The following is a 9,873-nucleotide window of genomic DNA, read 5'->3' as shown; positions in this document are numbered from 1 at the left end:
TCGCCACATTATCATTCGGTGATAACCATCCACTTCGCTTTAAAATAGCCTTTCGACTTAGTTTCCATTGTAAAAGATTTCATCGTAAAGTTCTTGTGTCTAAAGCACACCCATCCTCTCTGTTTCTTTATAAAAGCAATCTGGTGTATGAAAACAACAATTTCTCATATCCAGTCTCAACAGTCCAATCATACAAAAATCCATAGGCGCTGTTTCCGGCGACTTGAGTGACATATCTTCATGGCCCGGCATGGCCAGGTGGGTTAAGACGTTCGACTCGTAATCTGAGGGTCGTGGGTTCGAATCCCCGTCGCACCAAACATGCTCGCCCTTTCAGCCCTGGAGGCGTTATAATGTGACGATCAATCTCACTTTTTGTTGGTAAAAAAGTAGCTCAAGAGTTGGCGGTGGGTGATGATGACTAGCTGCCTTCTCTCTAGTCTTACACTGCTAAATTAGGGACGGCTGGCGCAGATACCCCTTGAGTAGCTCTGCGCGAAATTAAAAATAAAAAAGATATATCTTCCTGTGAAATAGCATAAAAAGCCGTTTCTTTATTCAGATTTTTAAGATAGAAGCTCTTTTCGGTTATGTTGATACTGTTGCCTAAGGAACGTAGACAGCTTTTACCCTGACTTTCCTATTCGTGGATAATAACCTATCACACACTTTGATGCCACACTTTGCTTACTATAGATGAGTAGTTCTTCTTACAGGTGTTTTTACAATGGGTCTTGTACCTCAAGTTGACACACATTTCTTTGTTTCCAACTTTATTAATCATAAAGGACATTATCGTCTCCGATCTGAACACATCTTTAAGATATGAGGGCTGAAAAGAACTGTTACATATTATTTCCAAAAGTGAATAATTTACAGTGATATCATACTACGTACAAACAATGTCCAAATATAGTTCGATACATTCAGTTTCACAGTTTCTTTAAATCAGCTTTGGTTTTGTCACGTGACTTAATGCTTTGCACAGTATTAATCATTTTAATACAATACACTCAACACTATATACTAAAAAAGGTTAGTCGTTAAAAATAACTATATAATGTGTGTCTTGGTCTCGAGGTACCTATGACAAATGTCCAGTTCATGTCTAAAAAGCGGATATTTTATAATCAGAAAAAACGAACAAGTGATTTCTATCTGAAAATAACTAATAAAAATATTTCAATATAACTTTTTTCCTGACTTTCCCTCGGTGGACTCAGCAGATAGCCCAATGTGGCTATGCTATAAAAAACATACACACAAGAGCTGTGACAAATTGTTTTTTCACTGCTTACACCCCAGAGTACTCCACTTCCTAACACATATACTCTGGGCTCTTAGCAGATAAAAAGTGGGCAAGGTATTATACTACGTAACAAATTTTTTACTTTTTCTTGTTCCTGGGCAAAAAGTGTTATTTCCCAATTGCTTATACCTAAAGTAAATGGAAAAGACCTATTTTTTCTTCAAACTTTGCTTTTGTGACCCGGGTAATGAAATTTTCAAATTTACTCATTTTCCAGAACATTCCAGGTAGATTCAGTACTGAGTAGCTGATATAGAATTTTCTCGAAGTTACAATAATTTTCTAGAATGTTGTAGAACTTACGAGAATTTTCAAGAACCTTTTAGAATTTTCTAGAATTTCATAATAATATATATACACGGCTCACCACTTCACTTTAGTTCTAGCTGCCTAAGTGGACACACAGACCTATCTGAAGTTGTTGTTCTCACCATTGCACATAAAATTAGGTCTTATGAAACAATTTGTCACAGCTCTTGATGGGGAGTCTGCAGCCTTCAAGTACCTTCGAGACTTCTTCCCTAAGCTGTCTGAGGTAAAGGTCAAAGCTGGTGTCTTTGTTAGACCACAAATAAAGAAGATCCGGGAGTACACAGAATTCCCGAAGAAGCTCAGTAGGAGGGGAAAAAAGCTTGGGGCAGCTTTGTTGCAGTGGTTCGGGATTTCTTGGGCAATCACAAGGCCGAAAATTATGTGGAACTGGTTGAGGCTCTGGTGAAGAACTACGGCAAAATGGGCTGCAGGATGTCCCTGAAAGTCCATATCCTTGATGCTCACCTTGATAAATTCAAGGAGGACATGGGAGCATACTCAGAGGAGCAAGACGAGCACTTCCACCAAGATATGCTTGACTTTGAACGCCGCTAGCAAGGATCGTATAACGAAAACATGATTAGAGACTATATTTGGGGGCTGATACGTTGATTTACATTACATTGGAAAATCTCGAAAAACTACTCACTTCTAAACATTTTTATTCATTTTTGTATAACTTCAGTATAAATACATGTAAATTTTGATTCATACATTGTTTTATTCAGACCTTATATAAATTAAAATGTTCAAATTTGCCCGTTTTTACATAGAAAATAGGTTAATTTCTAAATTTCATTATCCAGGTCACAAAAGCAGAGTTTGAAGGGAATAGGGAATAATGGACTTTTTCTGCACTTTTACAACATAAGCAATTAAGAAATAACACATACTATCCAGGAACACAATCTGTGTTACATAGTGTTATCAAGATGTCAAGATGTTATTTCACAGCACTGGTTCTCTACGTAGGACAAGTATTCACGAGGTACGTATTGTTTATGCGTAAGAGAAAAATATGCTTGAATAATTATCAATAACTAGTAGATGCCCATCAAAACAATTCAGTTGTAAATTTTCTAAAAAGCTCAATAAATAAATAAATATGCACGGTGAACCCAATCACTTATATCAAATCGTGTTTGCAGTATGATTGTCTAGTGGGCCGTTTACAACCATATTTTGCCATTCCATGTATTGTTTAATAAGAAAAATGCACTGTGTTTGTTTTTAAACAAATAAGAGTGACTGCAATGCATTGTTGGAAAACATGTTTGAGTTTCTATCTAACAGATGCCTCCAGAGTAATAGAACGTTTAGGTTCACCAAGTAGTCGTGGGTAGCTTTGTTTTTTTCCTCGCTGGGTGCCACAATTTGTCATTCCAATGGGCGTCATAATTGATAGGTTTTTGACTGTTACCATATCTATAAGATATGTAAAAGGAGAAATACTCAATTCCAATAAATTTAAACGACATAGTACAATAAAATAATGCATGAAAAAACAATAAGTAAGTAAAACTATAAACTGATCAACAACAACAGATGTGTTAACTCACACATGTTCATTTCTTTACCCATTTATTTTACATTCATGATTTCGTCTTCGAAATATTCCTTTCAATCAGTCAACAGAGGAATTCCGGTTTTCGCGAAATTCCCTCACAAATTCACATTTTTGTTCTTAATAAATCTCCCCCCCCCCCTCAGTGGTACAGCGGTATATCTACAAACTTACAACATTAGAAACTGGGCTTCAATACCAGTGATGGGCAAAGCACAGATAGTCAGCTTGTGTGTGTGTGTGTAAGACTAGAGGGAAAGCAGCTAGCTAGTCATCACCAATCACCGCCAACTCTTGGTCTACACTTTTACCAACGAATAGTGGAATAATCACAATATAACGCCCCTACGGCTGAAATAGCGAGCATGTTTGATGTGATGGGTATTCGAACCCTTGACCCTCAGATCACGAGTCAAGCGCCCTAACCACCTGGCCACTATAACGTGTGATCTATGTTTAAGATAACATATTGTATTAAAGCGATGACATCTTAAGTGTCTAAATTCAGAATATATAGAACATAGATTTAACAACATTACATAATGTGATTGAAAAGATTAGTTTAGGCAGAAAAGAAAGAGTTAGAATAAAAATATATAATAATTTCAACTGAGTTATTTAATATAAAGTGAGTGAGGGAATCATGAACTCACAAAAATACCAAGTTTGCAAGTTGAAAAGTCGTTTTTCTTCCTTCTGTTCCGAATTGAAAACGACACATAAATATATTGTAACTACACAGTGTATCAACACCATACAAAGATATTGTAACTGTATGGTGAATCCAACCAACACATAGATATATTGCAATTGCACAATGTATCTTAACAACACATGGATATATTGTAACTACACAGTGCACCTTAACGACACATAAATATATTGTAACTCACAGTATATCTAAATGACACAAAGACATATTGTTAACAGCAAGTGTGTATGTCTAAACCAGACGCAAATATTTTGTAACTACACAATGTGTCTATATGAGACACAAATAAATTGTAATAACAGAGTATGTCTGACTGACACATAGATCAAGACACACCTTAGTCTGACTGACACATAGATCAAGACACACCTTAGTCTGACTGACACATAGATCAAGACACACCTTAGTCTGACTGACACATAGATCAAGATACACTTTAGTCTGACTGACACATAGATCAAGACACACCTTAGTTTATCGTGTGGCCAAAACAACCTGCAGGACACACAGGAATGAGAGTTTAGAAATTTTCCACTTTCTGTAGCTCTGACTAGTCCAGACTATTGCATGTTTTTAAATGTGTTCTGCTAGACTCTTACTTTGTATAACAAAGTTCAAGGAAATTCGTTTAGAAATACATTAGATATAAAATCTCCAATATTGACTGAAACTCTTTCGTTTTTTGTTTCACACCGAAAGTGTGAAAAATTTATTTGATAGAAAAACAAACTAAACTTTTATGGGTTTTTTTTTTCAATTTTGGTACACTGATAAATCTTTACAACTTATAATTACGAGTTTCATCTGATGTTAGTATAAGTCACATGTGAAAAGTTATTTAAAAAAACAACAACTCAATTTTGTCCAAATTTTTACATACGCGTAAGCAAAAAATTTCCATGAGCTATCGGTTTAAATTTTTCCTACATTTTCACTTAAGAGTAAAACTGAATCGCTTTTAGCTTTTATCATTCGGATTAAACACGGTTGACTTAAAGTAGCAAAACTATATGGTTAGGGTAAAAGCACGAAGATACACATCAGTCGGTTAGGCGAAGATAACTACATTATCATTTTTCTGCTCATCTTTCCAAAAGAATTATACAGGTGGATGGTTATTATTTATTGTCAACTTTTAGGCACAAATTTACTCAATTTTATAAAATTCTCCTAATTAAAGAGTGTTTAATCTAGATTCCATGGTGTTACTATATAGGAAGTTATTAACATTGTTCTAGAGTGGGAAAAATATCACCATGTATTTTATAAAATCTGGTTGTTCTGTAAAGTAAAGGTTTGTTCCAAATATATATAGAGGTTGTAATCCTAAAGTTAAGGTTAGAAACTATCGACTACTTGCTAGGACTTGATAAAAAGTCATGATATCCAATTAAGAACATCTTAGATGTGGAAATAAAAAAAATGCGGTCAAAAACAATTAAGTTTGCTACTTAAATAAATGAAATCAGAATTTAAGACCAAACTGGTATCTACATTTATAACATTGATATATAAATGTTATATATTTATAACATCGATATTAATTTAAAGGGATTGTTTGTTTGTTTGTTTTTTGAACTTCGTACAAAGCAACTCGAGGGCTAGCCGTTCCTAATTTAGTAGTGTAAGACTATAGGGAAGGCAGCTAGTCATCACCACCCAGCGCCAACTTTTCGGCTACTTTTTACCAACGAATAGTTGGATTGACCGTAACATTATAACGCCCACACGGCTGAAAGGGCGAGCATGTTTGGCGCGAAGGGGATGCGAACCTGCGACCCTCAGAGTACGAGTCGCACGCCTTAACACGCTTGGCCATGCCGGGCCTAATTTAAAGGGAATGTTCATCATGAGCTATATAGACCATGTTTTCATTCAAGTTGGGGCTGGCTTAACAGTAGGTAAAACAAAATAATCAGCCTTGCTAACTAATGAATGAATATTTGTTAAAATTTTGTATCAATGCTATACGTGTAGCTACAAGTTTGGCTGCTAATTTTGGGTTAATTCCTTTCTGTCACACGTTGAATCCGTTTTCTAGCTGCACCTGTTCTTACACCTCACATGGTTTTGGTTGGATATATTATAATAACATGACGTGTCTAAACGAAATATATGTGTATTTCAACTACGCAGTGTGTCTAAACAACACACAGATATAGTGTAACTACACAGTGTGTCTAAACAACACACAGATATAGTGTAACTACACAGTGTGTCTAAACAACACACAGATATAGTGTAACTACACAGTGTGTCTAAACAACACACAGATATAGTGTAACTACACAGTGTGTCTAAACAACACACAGGTATAGTGTAACTACACAGTGTGTCTATTAATACGTAGTTTATTTTAAATATTTGAAAGAGCATTTCTTGGTTGTTCATTTGTTACATAAATAAATGCACGTAGATAGTGTATAAATTACCAAGCTCGACACTTTTAGCCGTCCTTACACATTGTATAGTATAAGTAATAACTCTAGTTTTATTGTTCAAGAAACATACAACATTTCCAATTCTATTGTTGAATACTCTTACTTCCAAGTAACAGTTTAAATAAACCATGGATTTTTTGTTGCTCTCTCGACTGTACGATGTTATTTCTAGGTAATGTACCCATTTATAACTTATCAAAAAATATCTCTCACAATATAGACAAATTTAAGTAAGAATTTCAAAGAAAATATTTTTTTCCATAAGACGTGCAATAAAGGGTTAGATATGTTGTCAGTATTGTAACATTTTGTGAATATTTCAATATATAATTTTTGACCACCATCACCACTTCCGTTGCTCAGCAATGAAATTGATAGTTTGAAATGTTAAAATTAGAGAAAGGAGCCATGCAATGAGCACAGAACAGATAGCCCATTGTGCACTTTTTCATTTAAAAAAAAAAACAAGAGGGAATCCACAATAGCCTCGGCACTTGAAATTATTTTAGGCAGGGTTAGAATAAATTAATCTATAAGACGCTTTTTACGTTTTATTAACTCTATTGTACGCCAGCAATACAAAACGTAAGGCACACATATACTCGATTCGAATTTATTACTAATGAGCACCTCTAACCGCCTACCCTCAAACTGAAATTCTTTTAAGTAGGATTAGAGTAAATTAATTTATGATATCTTGGAGGTGATCAACTGAATCAACCGAAAGGGTTTGACTTCCTGAATTCAAAACTGTAATTATATCCTAAATCGGTCAAGAGATGACGATGCTATGACATAAATGTTTGTACTTGGAAAAAAAAATTCAGAACCATTCCATGAACCGATGTGCCGCGGCTAAAAATTTAAGACTTAATTAGATTACAGTATGCGTCATAAATGTAAGCAGTTGACTTGATACTTTAAAAAGTAAGTCTTACATTATATTAAGCTACAACGGTGTGTTTCAGCACAATGACATTGCGCTATATGCATTGTGACAATTTGTGAGTCGAATGATATATTGGGTTTCATATTTATTTTTAGTGTCTTAAACACCTTGTTTATCTAATAGTAAAGAAAAATAACTCAATACTGTTGTTGTAGCACATTCTTCAAACACTATGTAAACATACTTTCTCCATGATACAAAAAGGGTAATCAAAACACTATACATATACTTAATTTACCAGTAAAAGACGTCTAGTCCTGTCCCATGACATGTGGGTCTCTTGACCATTGCTAGTCCTTTCCGCTTTCGTTACCGACTGTCATCTTGTGGGTAAAAAGAGGGTGTAACTCTATTAGCTCGATTGAAAGGGTATTAAGAATTCTTATGGACGTTTCGTGTATAACTCCATGACAGTTATATTGAATATATGATTATGTCATAGCTTGGAACTTAACACGTATACGACTTTAAATCATGATTACATTTTTCAAACAATACTTTACCTTGTGTGATCTTACCGGTTTACCGGTTTAACTTACCTTGTGGGATCATACCGGTTTAACCTACTTACCTTGTGTGACCATACCAGTTTAACCTACTTACCTTGTGTAATCATACCGGTTTAACCTACTTACCTTGTGTGACCATACCGGTTTAACCTACTTACCTTGTGTGATCATACCGGTTTAACCTATTAGCATTTACACAAGTTTTTCATAATATTTTAGTAACACACTTCCTTACATGATTTTGTTCTTTATTTGATGTTTTACATAAAGCTGCATTTTTATCCATTCTTACATGAAGATTCTCCAAATATAATGTTGCACCACGAATAAGAGTTTGAGAGAACAGTGTTGCATAATGATTGATATGATTCATGTTCAGTGACAGACGAAGGCAAGAGAATACATGGAATATAACTGTGTGAAATAACACTGAATGAAGAACAGTTTCTCTGAAAAGCCCTCGCCGTTTCGTGATTAACGGTGGCGGGGGGAGGAAGCGGGTTGATCTGTCTCTGGGGTGACTTTAGTTAGGGCACTTTCTCTGTGTATACTATTTATGAATTCTTCGAATGAAGCCATATCCACATATATATTAGTCATCATTATAAAGCTGAAACTATTTTCACCGTAAAACATAAACCTTGTTCTTCTTGTTAGTGAATTAACTAATGCGTTTTTCTCGTCAAACAGAACCAACATTAAGTCTTAATTATCTACTGAAACAAAATAGATGTAATGACAGCAATAAATGTCTTAGCATTATTAACCTTGCTGAGATTTTTGATCCTTAAGAAGAGATTGTTCAGTTGTCTGAGGAACAACCAACTACAGTAAAACTTATTTCATCATTTCTTGCACAGAAAGTGGAAAATAAGTTATCTCTAACTAATCTCTCCTAACTTTGTGATATTCAGAGTATGCTACTGTTTTGATCAGCGTTAGTAATTAAGGAAGAGAAATATATATTAATTTTAAGTTAAATTAATGTCAGGCCTGTCAATTGAAGTCTTACGCATATGCAAGTAAGACACAGAAATAGGCGCTAATGCAAGTGAGGGAACGTCCTCCCTACCATTATACGGTTTAAAAAAAAACAACAGAAGTACAATAATTGTATTATTTTTATAGGCGAAATATTATATCTATGATAGTATAATTAACGATCCTTTTGTAGAAGCATCTCTTTCACCCTATTGGAAATTCAAATGCATTTTGTCTCTTCACTTTACAATGCAAATCAACGTTCTTGGACACAGCTCTTCTGTAATGAAATAATTGGAATTAGGCTTAATATGTTAAATAATCAAAACAGTTTCAGTAGAACTTTTTATGCACTATTACCCTCAACACGTACCTTAAGTAAGAAGATGCCCACCAGTGTGACAGAGCCAGCAAATATTCCTTACAGACCTTAAAGAGCAAGGTTTTTACCACTTCATCATATGCATCAAATGTGCAACCAAATAATCATGTAACCATACGCTTGCCTGTAGACTAGATCCAATAAACATGCAGTATCGTATTGACCTTAGGTAAAATGACCTTTACCAATATTATGAATTCAATAAATATTTGATACAGATCTCGAGCAACAATGTTCTTTGTAGCACATTGTGTCCAACAAGTGTTAGGCTTAAAGACCTGTAGAAAACAATGACTTGGATAACCTGGATCAAACAAATGTTCATTGTGTAACTGCCTTCAGCAACAAGATGTTCCTTTTCTTATAGACGCAAAAATCAGCATAATTGTTAGGTACGTGTAAGTATATATAGAGAGGGTGGACAAAAAAGTGTTTGCCTTGAAAATGTTGTTAACTTGTTATATATTTTATTACATAACAGAAAAATATATGAAACTATATGTTTCTAAAATGCACTCGATGAGATCTGTTCAAATATGGTCTGAAATTTTAGTTTTAACCATAGGTTTTTTTTAAATTTCTGAACTTTTGATGACTTTAGTTACATATTATCATAAAAAGTGTTGTGCACCTGCTGTAGTTTCTTAGATCTTATTACAACTAGCTTACTAAATGATCAAACAAATTTTTCTTCAATAACTGAATATTTAGTTG

Source organism: Tachypleus tridentatus, chromosome 8, assembly GCF_004210375.1.
Source record: "Tachypleus tridentatus isolate NWPU-2018 chromosome 8, ASM421037v1, whole genome shotgun sequence".
NCBI lineage: Eukaryota > Metazoa > Arthropoda > Merostomata > Xiphosura > Limulidae > Tachypleus > Tachypleus tridentatus.
This window is presented reverse-complemented; position numbering follows the sequence as displayed.